This window comes from Neofelis nebulosa, chromosome X (assembly GCF_028018385.1).
Source record: "Neofelis nebulosa isolate mNeoNeb1 chromosome X, mNeoNeb1.pri, whole genome shotgun sequence".
Classification (NCBI taxonomy): domain Eukaryota; kingdom Metazoa; phylum Chordata; class Mammalia; order Carnivora; family Felidae; genus Neofelis; species Neofelis nebulosa.
Window position 1 is genome coordinate 1,127,986 of NC_080800.1, and position 14,351 is coordinate 1,142,336.

At 54.4% G+C, this 14,351-nt stretch overlaps 2 protein-coding genes and 1 long non-coding RNA gene across 3 annotated transcripts in view; 1 reads left to right on the plus strand and 2 right to left on the minus strand.

The window, feature by feature from the left end:
• ASMTL (acetylserotonin O-methyltransferase like) overlaps positions 1–6,134 on the minus strand; it is a 69,125-nt gene extending 62,991 nt beyond the window's left edge. Inside the window, exon 1 of the mRNA XM_058713402.1 lies at positions 6,037–6,134. The gene's annotated coding sequence lies outside the window, so the exon portion shown is untranslated. The remainder of the gene's footprint in view (positions 1–6,036) is intronic.
• P2RY8 (P2Y receptor family member 8) overlaps positions 1–6,181 on the minus strand; it is a 36,898-nt gene extending 30,717 nt beyond the window's left edge. Inside the window, exon 1 of the mRNA XM_058713411.1 lies at positions 6,037–6,181. The gene's annotated coding sequence lies outside the window, so the exon portion shown is untranslated. The remainder of the gene's footprint in view (positions 1–6,036) is intronic.
• Positions 4,917–8,699, plus strand: LOC131502583 (uncharacterized). Its single transcript, XR_009257084.1, has 2 exons — positions 4,917–5,621; positions 8,325–8,699. It is a non-coding gene; the product is annotated as an uncharacterized LOC131502583 (long non-coding RNA).
• The last annotated feature ends 5,652 nt before the right edge of the window (positions 8,700–14,351 follow it).

The following is a 14,351-nucleotide window of genomic DNA, read 5'->3' on the forward strand; positions in this document are numbered from 1 at the left end:
TCTATCTATCTATCTATCTCTACCTACCTAATCCATCCATCCATCCATCCACCCACTGTATCTATCTATCCATCTATCTATCTATCCATCCATCCATCTATCTACCCACCTAATCCATCCATCCATCCATCCTATGCATCTATGTTTGTATGTATGTATGTATGTATGTATGTATCTATCTATCTATCTATCTATCTATCCATCCATCCATATACATCTATCTATTATCTAGCTATCTATCCAACCTTATCCTGCACTAGACCTCCCATCTTTGCCTCCATTTTCCCGTGGGTTCTCCTCTGTGTCTCCTCTTCTGTCTCTTACAAGGACACCTGTCATTGGATTTAAGGCCCAACCTCATCCAAGATGACCTCATCTCAGATCCTTCAGTTAACCACATGTGCAAAGACGTGGACTTCCAAATACGGTCCACAGGTTCTGGGGGGATTATTGCATGGACATATATTTGGGGGTAAGGGGTCCACCATTCAACTGACTACACCCATTTTGCCAGGATTGTCCCCATTTTAGACCTCCAGGTCCTGCCTGTCAAGACCTCCTGCTTCCCAGGCAAATCAAGATGGCTGGTCACTGTACACCGTGTACCCAACACCTGGACAGTAAGGTCTGGCCACGTCAGGCCACCAGCAGCTGCTTTCTGTGGACACTTATTGTCTTTACTCCTTTCCTCATCATGGAGCATGGTGGTCATTGTGGACTAGGAAGCACACTCCCACCAGATACAGAATCAGCCACACCCTGACCTCAGCTTCTAGTTCCTGTAAATAGAATCCCACACGATGTGTCCTTGTGCATCTGGCTTCTCTCCTTGAGTATCATCTTTTCAAGGTCCATCCATGGGGTAGCAGGTGTCAGAATGTCCTTCCTTTTCATGGTGGAGTCATATTCCATCATGTGGATGAACCTCCCATGTTGTTTATCCATGTTTCCATTGATAGGTATTTGGGTTTTCCCCACTTCTTGGTGTTGTGAGTAATGCCACTATGAAGAAGTATCTGTCTGAGCATGTTTCGAATGGTCTGGGCTACGCGCTTGGGAGAGAAGAGCTGTGTCCTGCAGTTACTCTGTTCATATGAGGACCTGTCATCAGGCATCCCACCCAGGTGCATGAGGTATCACAGCAGAAGTGGTCAGAGAGCCGGGGGATGGCATGGGGTCCCTGGCCTCCTGCTAGGCGAGTGCACAGAAGATGGGGTGGGGTGTGGGGTGCTCACCTTGGGGACAGGTGAGAATTGCAGTGTTAGGCAGGGGCTGGGTTGTGCTTGGAGGGTGTTGAAGCCTGACCTTCAGGGAGGCGGGACCTACAAGGACAGCCCTGACCACGCCATGCCGACATCACTCCTCCCGTGGAGGGCGGCACCAGGCAGGGGGCTGAGGAGCCACCCAGCCCCTGCCCCCAAGTGCCCTATGGGAAGCCCCAGGGCACGTGACCTGGGCTTGCTGTTACGCCTCCCGGAGCCTCAGGATGAGTAGAAAGCTCTAAGGAAGTTGTGTGATATGCTGAGCGAAATGGAAACTAGTGTCAGGAGGAAAGAGGATCCGAGGAGAATTCTTGTGTTGGGCTGGGACACAGGTCAGATGCTGTGAGTTGGGTCATTCTGCCGGAGCACACGTGGCCTGTTGACATTCTTGGGAAAGGGCGTTCAGCGGGTCCCTGTGACCCCAGTGAGATCCCTGAATGTGGATGACGGGGCCACGATCCTCGGCATGTGTCTCCAATAAGCCCTCTGTTCCCAAAATGTCCTTGTCCCTAAACATTTCTCTGGTCCCTGGATAATCCCTCTGGTCCCCCATCTCCTCGCCCCAGCATCCGTTTTCACCAACCGCGCTGTGCATGGAGCCTGACATCAGCACTGGGTAGCCAGCGTGGAATGCACGGTGTCGAATGTCACCGTGGTGCCAGCATGAGCTGGGAATCAAGGCCACAGCTCAGAGGACGTTCTGCACACCGCCCCAGGTGCAGACGCTCGGCGTTTCCATTGTGTGCACGCCTGTTTACAAATGGCGGCCAATGTGTTTATTTAGAAGGGAGCCTTGCTCGGGGGGAAGGAAACCAGCCAGCTGTGGCCTAGGATGGGCATCTTGTGCTGGGGTTTTCAGGAACGCCCCTTCATGGCTTCCTGTGAGCGTGACTCAGAACCTGTGCCACCCAGGGCACTGGCAGTGTGTCCTGTAGGCACTGTTTATAGCCCAGGATGACGAAGTAAGAGCACCAGCATCCGACGGCTAGTTTCTTCCACTCGGTCTTTTTGATACTGACACACAAGGCACCATGTTAAAGTCAACACTGCAGTGGCTTCAAGTGCATTCACCGTGTTGCGTAACCACCACCTCGGTGGTGCCAACATCCCTGACACCAGTTTCTGCTCATGTGTTACAGCTGCCCTAAGAGACAGGTGCTGAGAGAGGTACTGGGATTGCTTCATCGGTCCACACATACATCACCGATCCAGCTACCTATTCCTGCATCCATGCACCCATCCATGCACCCATCCATCCACCTGTCTACACACCCATCCATCCATCCATCCATCCACCCATCCATCCACCTGTCTACACATCCATCCATCCATCCATCCATCCATCTATCCACCTGTTCACCCAGCTATCAGTCCATCTGTCCATCCATCCATCCATCCTTCCATGCACCCATCCATCCATCTGTTCACCTATCCATCAGTCCATCTGTCCATCCACCCATCCACGCATCCATCTGTCCATCCATCCACCCATCCATCTGTCCATCCATCCATCCATCCATCCATCCACCTATACACCCATCTATCAGTCCATCTGTCCATCCACCCATCTCTCTGTCCATCCACCCATCCACACATCCATCTGTCCGTCCATCCACGCATCCATCTGTTCATCCATCCATTCATCCATCCATCCTTCCATCCACCCATCCATCAGTCCATCTGTCCATCCATCCATCTGTCCGTCCATCCACCCATCCACACATCCATCTGTCTGTCCATCCACCCATCCATCTGTCCGTCCATCCATCCATCCATCCATCCATCCATCCATCCATCCTTCCATCCGCCCATCCATCCATTTGTTCACCCATCCATCAGCCCATCTGCCCATCCACCCATCTGTCCATCCATGCACCCATTCACCCATCCATCTACCCATCTATCCATCCATCTTTCCATCCATCCATGTATCTATCTAACTGTCCATTCACCCATGCACACATCATTCCATCCAACTATTGCTCCATCCATGCATCCATCCACTCACCCTCCTTTCCTTCCTTCCTTCCATCTATCCACCCATTCAGCCATCAACACATTCTTTCTTCCATCCATCCATCCATCCATCCACCCACCCATTCATCCATCTATGTATTCATCCATCCATCCATGCACCCATCCATCCACCATCCAACCATCTATCCATCTGTCCATCAATATCTATCTATCTATCTATCTATCTATCTATCTATCTATCTATCTATCATCTGTATATCATCTCTCTATCACAGTAGTTCATGACCAGCAGTGAATTTGCCCCTCTTCCAGGGGACTTTGGACATTTCTGGTTGCCCCAACTTGGGGGAGGAAATGTACTGGCATCTGATGGGTGTAGACGAGTGATACCACCCAATGCCCCATAGAACATGACAGAATAACCCAGCCCGGATGTGAGCAGTGCCACACCAGAGAGACCATGCCCTGGCCCTGCGTATCTGACACTTGATTCTGTCCTCAACCCCCCCCCCTTTGCCACTAGCTTCCCCTGGCCCCTCCCCCTGTCTGGGGTCCCCCGTAAACAACACCAAGGTCACCCGGGGTCCCTAATAAGAGCCCCACACCTGTTTGTAAGCCTCTCTGGGGGTCCAGCCGGCACCAGCTGGTGGACAAGGGCACCACGTTCAACAGACATCACTGTCCTGCCTTGGTCCATGCCTCCCTGCCTCCCAGCCATCGGGAGTCACAGGGCACCCCTCCCCTCTATTCCAGCCCCTGTCATCTGCTGGCAACCCAGGGACTCCACCTGTGTGGTGTTCCCCACTCAGGCACCGCTCACCCCACTCACATCCCGACCCCGGACCACGGCCCCAACCTGCTCTCTTTCCAAAGCTCAGCTCCAAAATTGCCAACAGTGTTGTAAGCTTCCACAGCTTTTGTGGGCTTGGTGCTAAAATGTCACCCTCCTGCTGGGGTCGTCCCCAGCCCCGCCCAGAACACACACACACACACACACACACACACACACACCGCATCCCTGCCCCTGATCCTTCTCAGGACATCCCTGGTGCCACCTTGACCTGGCCACCAGTCCCACCTCTTCCTGGAAGCCATTCTGGATTTCTTCCCACCTCACATCCTCGCAGCCTGAAGCCCAGGTCTGCATCTCAATGTTTTGAGTCCTCCTCCCCCCAGAAAAGCTCAGCACTGAGCCCAGCACGTGACGAGGTGTTCCGCGGCCAGGCACCTGGCCAAGCAGAAAGGCCTTGGAGGCCAGAAACCTGGTGCAGTGTGCTTGGGCCACCTCCCGCGCCCCTTCCAGCCTCAGTTTCCCCACACGAAGCACAAGGATGATGTTGGCGCAGCCCCCGACCCCCGAGACCCCAGCACATCTCAGAAGCGCACGCGGCTGGCAGATCTCTTCGAGGCTCCGGACGCACACAGGTGGGGATGCCCGGCGCGGTCCCCAGGGACGTCCCCGCAGCTGCTGCCCGAACTTGGTCACAGGGTCACGATTCCCCACGGCGTTGCTGGTCCCGGGGAAGGGTGCAGAGGCTCAGTTGGCAGGCGTGGGTCACCTCCGGGGGGGCGGGGGGGGGCCTGGCAAATGTCCTCACTGGGGGACACAGAGCGAGGTAGCAGGTGTGTGTTCGCTTCCTCATATCCTGCCCGCCCTCCCGGCTGCCTCCAGGGACACCGAAAGGGATGTGAAAGGGAGGCCCCCAACCGCGGTGCCGCTGGGCGGGTGGTCACACGGAGAAAAAGGAGAGCGGCCCCCCAGGGTGGGGGTCGATAGGAGGGCTCACCGGCCCGGCCAAGCGGCATCTCCAGGCGGCCTGTTGGTTTCCCAGGCGCCTCCTCATCACCAGCCGGACCTTCTTCCCCGCCCCCTTGTCCCGGGCGCGCCTCTGGCGCCGTTGGGGAGGGGGTCCCAGGTGCGCCTCGCACGGGGTCCAGCTGTCTGTCCTGCCTCCCTCGGTCAGCGCGGCTGAGCGGGGACATTGCGGGAGGCAGACACAACCACGTGTGCACCGGCTGGAGGCCGACGCGCGACCTCCTGACTCCTCCAGAGCTCTGGGTCTCCGGGATTTGGGGGCCGACGTCCGCGGGGGACACACCCCCCGTCTCCCTGCACCAATGGCAATGCGGGCATGGCATGCCCCTGTTCCAGCAGCGAAGGGCCGGCCCCTCGCGCCCGACGCACATTCCCGGCAGGGCCGTGCGTGGGACCGTGCCTGGGGGGCCGACGGGGGTGCGGCTTCCTCAGCGCCCTTGCGCGGGGCCCTGCTTCTGAACGTACAACACGACAAGGACGCCAGGAAACCTTGTTTGCTTTGGGCACCGAACCGCGCGCTCCGGAGTTCCGCCTCCTCCCCAGCGAGTGTGAACCGAGCCCTGCAGGTGGGTGTTTGTGTCCAAACCGCGGTCCAGCCCGCGCCACCGGGTCGCTTCTCCCCAGACGCTGCAGGGGCGGCTGTGCTCACGCTCAGAGACCCAGTTTTTTTTGTGTGTGAGTGACCCGCACCAACGAGCTCATGTCGGGGGGAGGGGGGTGGCCTCAGGGTCCCCGCGGGGGCCCTTTATGGGTGCGGGGACATCCGCTGGGGCACCGTGGGGCTCACCTCTGCACCGCTGCCTGTGGCCGAGGGAGGGTGTGCAGGGGGTAGGGGGTTCGATGCTCGGGAGGCGTGCGCACCCTCTCTGGGGGTTTCTCTGCGTCCGCGTGCACCTGCCCCTTGCACCCGTGAGACCCCGCCGGTCCCGACCTCTCCCATTCCAGACCGTGCAGGGGCGCAGGAACGGGCGCAGCGCTCACCTGGGGACGAGGTCTCAGAGGGCCGCCCTCAGCTGTGGCTCAGCGTCTGGGGTCAGGAAGCCGGCCAGCCTCCTGCTGCAGCCCCGCCGGGTGACGGGTGACGGGCCTGGGACTGATCCGCCGGCCCGGGTGGCCGGTGTGTGGCTGCCGCAGGGCGCACGGGGCGCATGACGCGGTCTGCCTGCCGTTGTCCAAATGCAAATGCCTCGGGGTCCACCTCCGGGCACGCAGCCCCTGGAGGCAGGCAGGGTGGGTAGAGAGGAAACCCGTTTTGAAATTTCCTGTGTTACTAACCGCCTGAGCGCTGTGTGGACGGCCAAGCCCGTCGGGAGCCCCCGCCTCCTAGGAGGCGCGCGCGCAGCCCGGCCCCGCGGAGGGGAAGGAGGGGGTGACCTCTGCAGCCTGTGACCTCAGGGGTGCTGGCGGAGGGCCTCAGGGAGACCCCGCAGGGCCCGCCGGGGGAGGGGGCGTGCGCACGGAGCAATCGCGCGCAACCCCGGCCCGCAGCAGGGACCCCCCCGCAACATCCCCGCACGCGGGTAAGGAAAGGCGCATCCCCAGACGGGGCGAACTCCTGTTTTCCGCTGAAATTATGTACTTTCTTTCTGTTTTTAAATTAATAAAGAACTTTACAAAATTGTTGGCGGAACATATTTCCGTTCGCGTTGGAAAGCTGTGTGCATTGCGACATCTTTTGGCGAGCAGCCAGAAGGCCCAGGCCTCGGCGGCGCAGGGATGGCCTCGGGGGAGGGTTGGGGGGGGGGGGGTCGGGGCTCGCTGGCTGCACGACCACCGACCCCCCGAGGGCGGGGGCCGAGTTCTGAGCTCAGGCACCTGTGTCCCGTGGGAGACCCAGGCGTTGGGACTGAGGGATGATACTCTGGAAGGTCTCCCTGAGCGCTGAACTCGCAGGTACCGAACCACTCACTCCTGCAGGGGGAAACGCACGGGTGTGATCTGTGTGTTTGTCTATGTATCGCTTGTCTACATCTACTTATCATCCATCGTATTCCTACCCGTCTGTTTATCCATTACCCACCTATTGATCAGATATCTGTTTATTTCTACCTGTAGTCTTAATCTATATGTGAATTCTATCATCTGTGTGTCCATACCTATCAATATCTATAGCTTATATCTACTAATATGTAGCTATTTATTTGTCTTTTAATATATACCTATGTATCTAATCATATCTATCCAACTACTATCCATGTACTTGTTATTTACTTATCAATAATTTCTCATCTATCCCTCTATCATATCTATCTATCTACCTATCCATCCATCCATCATGTCTGTTTATCTATGTATCTATGTATCTGTCTATCATCTATCTATCCATCTATCCATCCATCCATCCATCCATCATATCTATGTATCTATGTGTCCATTCATCCATCCATCCATGCATCCATCCATCCATTATATCTATCTATCTATCTATCTATCTATCATCTATCTATCTATCCATCTGTCCATCTATCCATCATATCTATGTATCTATGTATCTATCCATTCATCCATCCATCCATGCATCCATCCATCCACGCATTATATCTATCTATCTATCTATCTATCTATCTATCTATCTATCCATCTATCCATCCATCGATCCATCTATCCCTCCATCCATCATATCTATGTATCTATGTATCTATCATCTATGTATCTATCATCTATCCATTATCTATCTATCTATCTATCTATCTATCCATCCATCGATCCATCTATCCCTCCATCCATCATATCTGTGTATCTATGTATCTATCCATCTATCCATCTATCCCTCCATCCATCATATCTATGTATCTATGTATCTATCTATCTGTCTATCTATGTATCTATCGTCTATGTATCTATCATCTATCTATCTATTATCTATGTATCTATGTATCTATCTATCTATCATCTATCTATCATCTATCTATCTATCTATCTATCTATCTATCTATCTATCATCTATGTATCTATCATCTATCCATTATCTATCTATCTATCTATCTATCTATCTATCTATCTTTCTATCTGTGTATTGTCATCTATCCATCTATCTATCCATCCATCCATCCATCCATCCATCCATCCATCATATCTATGTATCTATGTATCTATCTATCCATCTATTGTCTATCTATCTATCTATCTATCTATCATCTATCTATCCATCTATTATCTATCTATCTATCTATCTATGTATTATCTATCTATCTAGGTATCTATCCATCGGGTGCATAGGATCTCCAGGAAGCATACTGACTCCCTGTGCCTTCATTTCCTTTAAACAGACCAGAGGGACTCACCTGTGCCCACTGTCCTGTCCCGTGGGCAGGTTCCAGCCGCCAAGGATAAAGCAACCCCCTGGCAAGAGTCAAGGCTTTTAGACGATCTGGTGCATACCTCTCTTCCAGATCAGCCTTCATTGGATGAATGCATCCAAGGCCATGGAGTGCATTTGACACCTTTTTGTGAATATTCATCTCTGAGCTCGGGGTGGAAACATCTCGGCTGAACGGAAGAAGATGGTAAACAGTTAAGCTCCGAGGTCCACGCGGCGTCTGTTGAGATCCCTCGACTCTGCGGTTGTCATGAACGCGGCCGGAGGCGACGTGTGACCAAGTGGGTACAGCGGTGTGCCAATAAAACTTTATTGACAAAAGCAAGCTGGGGGCCGGATCAGGCCTGAAGGCTGAGTTTTTGTCCCCTGCTCTGTGGTCCCTGTGCATGTGGTGGACTTCGGGGTGGAACAGTGAGGTCCCTGCCCACGGGCTGCACCCCCAGGTGGATATGCTGGGGCTGGCCGTGAGCTGCGCGTTCCCGGGGCCATGCTGTGTGTGTGCACCTTGCAGAGAAGTTGCACTCATATCCCTCCTGGGGTCCGGAATTGGTCCTAGACCCCAGAAACATCAAACAGGGAGGAGAAGCTGGGCACAGGCCAACTGGGTCCCTGCGACTAGGTTGTTCGGGGCTGGCTGTGAGGAGGCCAGAGGGACCGGATGTCCCTGTGCCCTTGGGGAGCTGGGGGCCGATCCTGAGTGAGTGAGGAGGAATCTAGAGGTCCCGCAGGGAGAACAGGCTGGAAATAACCACTCTGGCCCTGGGAAACTGGGCTGTGCTTTCTCCTGCACCCTTTAAGGGCTGGCATGGACATCAGCTTCCTGGCATGTGGACGGCCACGCTCCCAAGACCCCCAGAGAAGGACGGAGAGGCCAGGGTGACACCTGAGGGACCCCAGCGGCGTTCCCTTCTTGTGGGGGCACCGCGAGCCCCAGCAGGGCACTTGGACCTCCTAAGGGGGTGATCGTGTTGGTCATGTGGCTCGATCAGTGGCACCCCAGAAAAAAAAAAGGCAGGAACGCGTTGTCCTGATGCGTCTCCAGGACAAGCAGACACCCCGAAGTGCTTTCTGAAAGGCGAGATTGTCCCAGATGCGTAATGTGTCTCAGATGCTAACTGGAGGTGAGGGACCCCACCTCCTGGGCCATTGAGAGGGGGTCTTTGCATCCAGAGGGAGGACTCAGTGAGAGGCTGGAGAAGCGTGCCTGTCTCTTCACATAACTGACTCGTGACGAAGGCTTCTAACAGCAAGTCATGAAAAAGAATGGCCTAAATCCAGGGATTATTATGGTTATTTTTTTCTTTACTTAGGAAGAAATCGAGAGACAAGCCCTCCAGGGCGGGGTTGACAGCTTCAGCTTCATGATGTCAGCAAGGGCACCTGGGTTTTTAATGGTTTCCCAGCACCTCTCTTAGTAAATCGGCATTCTCGCCTCTGTTGCCTCATGGTGCAAGGTGGCTGCCACCACACCAGGCATCAGGTCTGTGTCCAGGCTTTTGTGGCAACCTCCAGTGGCCATGGATGGCAGACCACGGCGGGACAGTGGGGCTGGGTGCAGGCAGCTGAGGTCAGACCTGGCTTCTGTCACAACACAGGGGCTGAGGCTGGGACACAAGGGGACCCAGAGGGTGTGCTGGGGACAAACACTAGGCAGAATTGCTGTGTGTCCCGTTAGAATTGTGTGCCTTCCGGAATGCTTTGGCTTCGTATGTGCATTTGATTCACCGGGAGGCACATGAATCAATGAGGCTGTTTTCCCCCCGGGGTCACCTTGAGAGGCAGCCTCAGGGTGGGGTGTGTCGGGGCAAGAGGAGGGGGAACGATCTCCATAATAACAGCGATTGCCGTGCTCACAGCTCTCTGGGCACTTGCTCAACACATCGTCATCTGTGGTTAATCGGTGGGAAGGTCATTTGTCAAAGGCAGGTCTGCAGGTCTCAGTGGGGGCCGCTGGAAGATACGTCCCAGTCCTAAACTCAGGAGCCTGTGTTTAGGAACCAGGGTCTTTGCAGAAGTGACAAACTGAAGTATCTGAGGTGAGGTCCCTCTGGATCACGGTGGCCCTGAATCCAATGGCAGGTGTCATTGGAAGAGACAGGACAGGAGACACAGACACAGAGGAGAAGCCACGTGAACAGGGAGGCAGAGACGGGAGGGATGTGGCCACAAGCCCAGGGGCGCCTGGAGCCCCAGAAGCTGGGAGAGGCAGGAAGGAGCCTCCCTTAGAGCCTCAGGAGGGGGCACAACCCTGCCTGGATTTAAGGGGCCCTACCCGCCCTGGATCTGAGGGGTCCTGCCCCTCTTGGGTCTCAGTGGTCCAGCCCCTCCTGGTGTCAGCGATCTTGCCCTGTATTTCAGTGGCTCTGTCCGCGCCCCCCCCCCCACGCCCTAGATCTCAGTGGTCCTGACCCAACTGGATCTCAGTGGTCCCGACCCAACTGGATCTCAGAAGCCCTTCCCTGCCTGGATCTCAGTGGCCCTGCCCTGCCTGGATCTCAGTGCTCCTGCCCCTCCTGGATCTCAGCAGCCCTGCCCCTCCTGGGTCTCAGAAGCCCTGCCCCTCCTGGATCTCAGCTGTCTTGTCCCCCCCGGATCTCAGTGGTCCTGCCCCTCCTGGATCTCAGCAGCCCTGCCTGGATCTCACTGGCCCTGCCCTGCCTGGATCTCAGCGGCCCTGCCCTGCCCCGCCGGATCTCAGTGGTCCTGCCCCTCCTGGATCTCAGCAGCCCTGCCTGGATCTCAGTGGTCCTGCTCCTCCTGGATCTCAGTGCTCCTGCCCCTCCTGGATCTCAGCAGCCCTGCCCCTCCTGGGTCTCAGAAGCCCTGCCCCTCCTGGATCTCAGCTGTCTTGTCCCCCCCGGATCTCAGTGGTCCTGCCCCTCCTGGATCTCAGCAGCCCTGCCTGGATCTCACTGGCCCTGCCCTGCCTGGATCTCAGCGGCCCTGCCCTGCCCCGCCGGATCTCAGTGGTCCTGCCCCTCCTGGATCTCAGCAGCCCTGCCTGGATCTCAGTGGTCCTGCTCCTCCTGGATCTCAGTGCTCCTGCCCCTCCTGGATCTCAGCAGCCCTGCCCCTCCTGGGTCTCAGAAGCCCTGCCCCTCCTGGATCTCAGCTGTCTTGTCCCCCCCGGATCTCAGTGGTCCTGCCCCTCCTGGATCTCAGCAGCCCTGCCTGGATCTCACTGGCCCTGCCCTGCCTGGATCTCAGCGGCCCTGCCCTGCCCCGCCGGATCTCAGTGGTCCTGCCCCTCCTGGATCTCAGCAGCCCTGCCTGGATCTCAGTGGTCCTGCTCCTCCTGGATCTCAGTGCTCCTGCCCCTCCTGGATCTCAGCAGCCCTGCCTGGATCTCAGTGGCCCTGCCCTGCCTGGATCTCAGTGCTCCTGCCCCTCCTGGATCTCAGCAGCCCTGCCCCTCCTGGGTCTCAGAAGCCCTGCCCCTCCTGGATCTCAGCTGTCTTGTCCCCCCCGGATCTCAGTGGTCCTGCCCCTCCTGGATCTCAGCAGCCCTGCCTGGATCTCAGTGGCCCTGCCCTGCCTGGATCTCAGTGGTCCTGCCCCTCCTGGATCTCAGCAGCCCTGCCCCTCCTGGATCAGTGGCCCTGCCCTGCCCGGATCTGAGAGTCTGGTCTCCAGAAGGTCTCTCCCCTGGAGCGTGGGATGAGAGCAGAGGGAGCACGTGGAAGATGGGAGGGAGTCACCTCAGAGCCCGGGGAACCCACGGTGGTGAGTTCATGACCTGAACTGAAGTTGGATGCTTAAGTGACTGAGCTACCGAGGCGCCCCCACTGGAAAGGCATTTCTTTTTTATTTTAATATTTATTTAGTTTTGAGAGACAGAAAGAGATAGAGTGTGAGTGGGGGAGGGGCAGAGAGAGAGGCAGACACAGAAACCGAAGGAGGATCCAGGCTCCCAGCGGTCGGCACAGAGCCCGACGTGGGGCTCGAACCCACGAACCGCGAGATCAACGTCTGAGCGGAGATCAAGAGTCAGACACACCCAGGAGCCCCCCAAGCTCCCCCACTGTAAATCCCTGGGTGTGTGACTGTTGCCGTGTGGTGGTCACAAATCACCACAATATTGTCAGGTGCCATCACCGATCTACAAGACACCCCAGAACCGACTCGTCGTAGAGCAGAAAACTCGTGCCCCTGGACCAACGTCTCTGCGTCTCCCGACCTCCAGCCCCTGGAAGCCGCGCCTGCCCTCTGCTTCTATGATCTGAGCACTTGAGATCCACGTCCACGTGTGAGTGTGCAGAACGTGACTTCCTCCATGTGACGTGTTGCACAGGGCATCACCCCCTCGAGGTCCAGCTGTGTTCCTGCACACGGCGGGATGGCCCTGGTCTTCCAGGCTGAGCGATGGTCCATTATGTGTACAGATAATACAAATAGACAAGATCATTTTTTAAAAATTTTTTTAACGTTTATTCATTTTAGATACAGAGAGAGACAGAGCATGAACGGGGGAAGGTCAGAGAGAGAGGGAGACACAGAATCCGAAACAGGCTCCAGGCTCTGAGCGGTCAGCACAGAGCCCGACTCGGGGCTCGAACTCACGGACCGCGAGATCATGACCTGAGCCGAAGTCGGCCGCCCAACTGACTGAGCCACCCAGGCACCCCCAAAATCATTTTTTAAATACAGAAAAAAATGATATGATTTTTGTATAAATAACATATTAAAACATACAAAATAATATATAATATATTAAATTAATTATAATTGTTTATATATTTAAAAGCAGAAGATATACAACATTACACAATGTACGATGTTGCATATAATAATATAATAATATCCAACATTATGTATAATTATTATATGACATCATCATATAATCATATGTTATATATAATTATGATGTGTAAAATTATATAAAATTATATATAATCTGTAATATTATTACATATAACGTTATATTGTATATAACCTCTTGTATACCTATCGTATATTGTATATTGTATTACATATAATTATTATATGTAATAATTACGTTATTACCTTACATTATATTACATTACATTGCAATGTTATATATAATTATATATAATATATAATGTTTATGATACAATCATATTATATAACTATTATATATTTACTTATACATTTTATATTGTACACATAAATATATACATAAGTATATGTGATGTATGCGATATATTGTTGTATACGACATTAGATGATATACAACCTATATACAACACTTACATATGTATACATATGCTGTGCATCATATAAGGTTGTATATCTGATATTTTAACTACATATAGAGATAGGAATATTAATTTGCTAGGAGACTTGTGCCATGACATTTTATTTATATATTTGTGCTGTCCTGTCGGGATATCAAACTCAAAACGGGCCTCTGTTCCCCAAGGCAAACACGAGACGGTCACACCCATAGGTGCACAGGTACACAACGTGCACACATACGCCAGGCAAACACCAGGGCTCGGAGGTGCGAGTCGATGATAACCTGCTGGGTGGCTGGCCGTCGTGACCCGCTCCGGGCGCGCCTGGCTCGCTCCCCAGACCTGGCTCGCTCCCCAGAGCTGGAGACAAGCAGACGCACGTGTCCTACAGTGGTGGCCGTCCAAAAGAGGGAGGCCGGGGACCTGGTCGTGCTGTAAAAGACAAAGCAGTGGGGAGAAAGGCAGAAGGGAGCCTCGCCGAGATTGCTGGGGGGAAGACGTCAACATGTGTAACATGCTTCACAGACGGGACGCCTCGAGGGTCCGCCCCATCGCCTTTCCTGCGGACCCACCTGGTGTGGGGAATGCACACGTTCTGGACGGGAGGATAGACAGAGGGGCCTGGGGAGGGCCAGAGTCACCCCAAGACTGCAAGAGGGACAAGACCAGGTAGGGCATGCTGGGCCAGAAATGCCTGGATGCATCATCAGCTTGGTGAACCCACCAAGAAGTGAGGGGATGACCCAAGTAGTCGGGTCAATCCTTGACTTTTCATCTTGGGT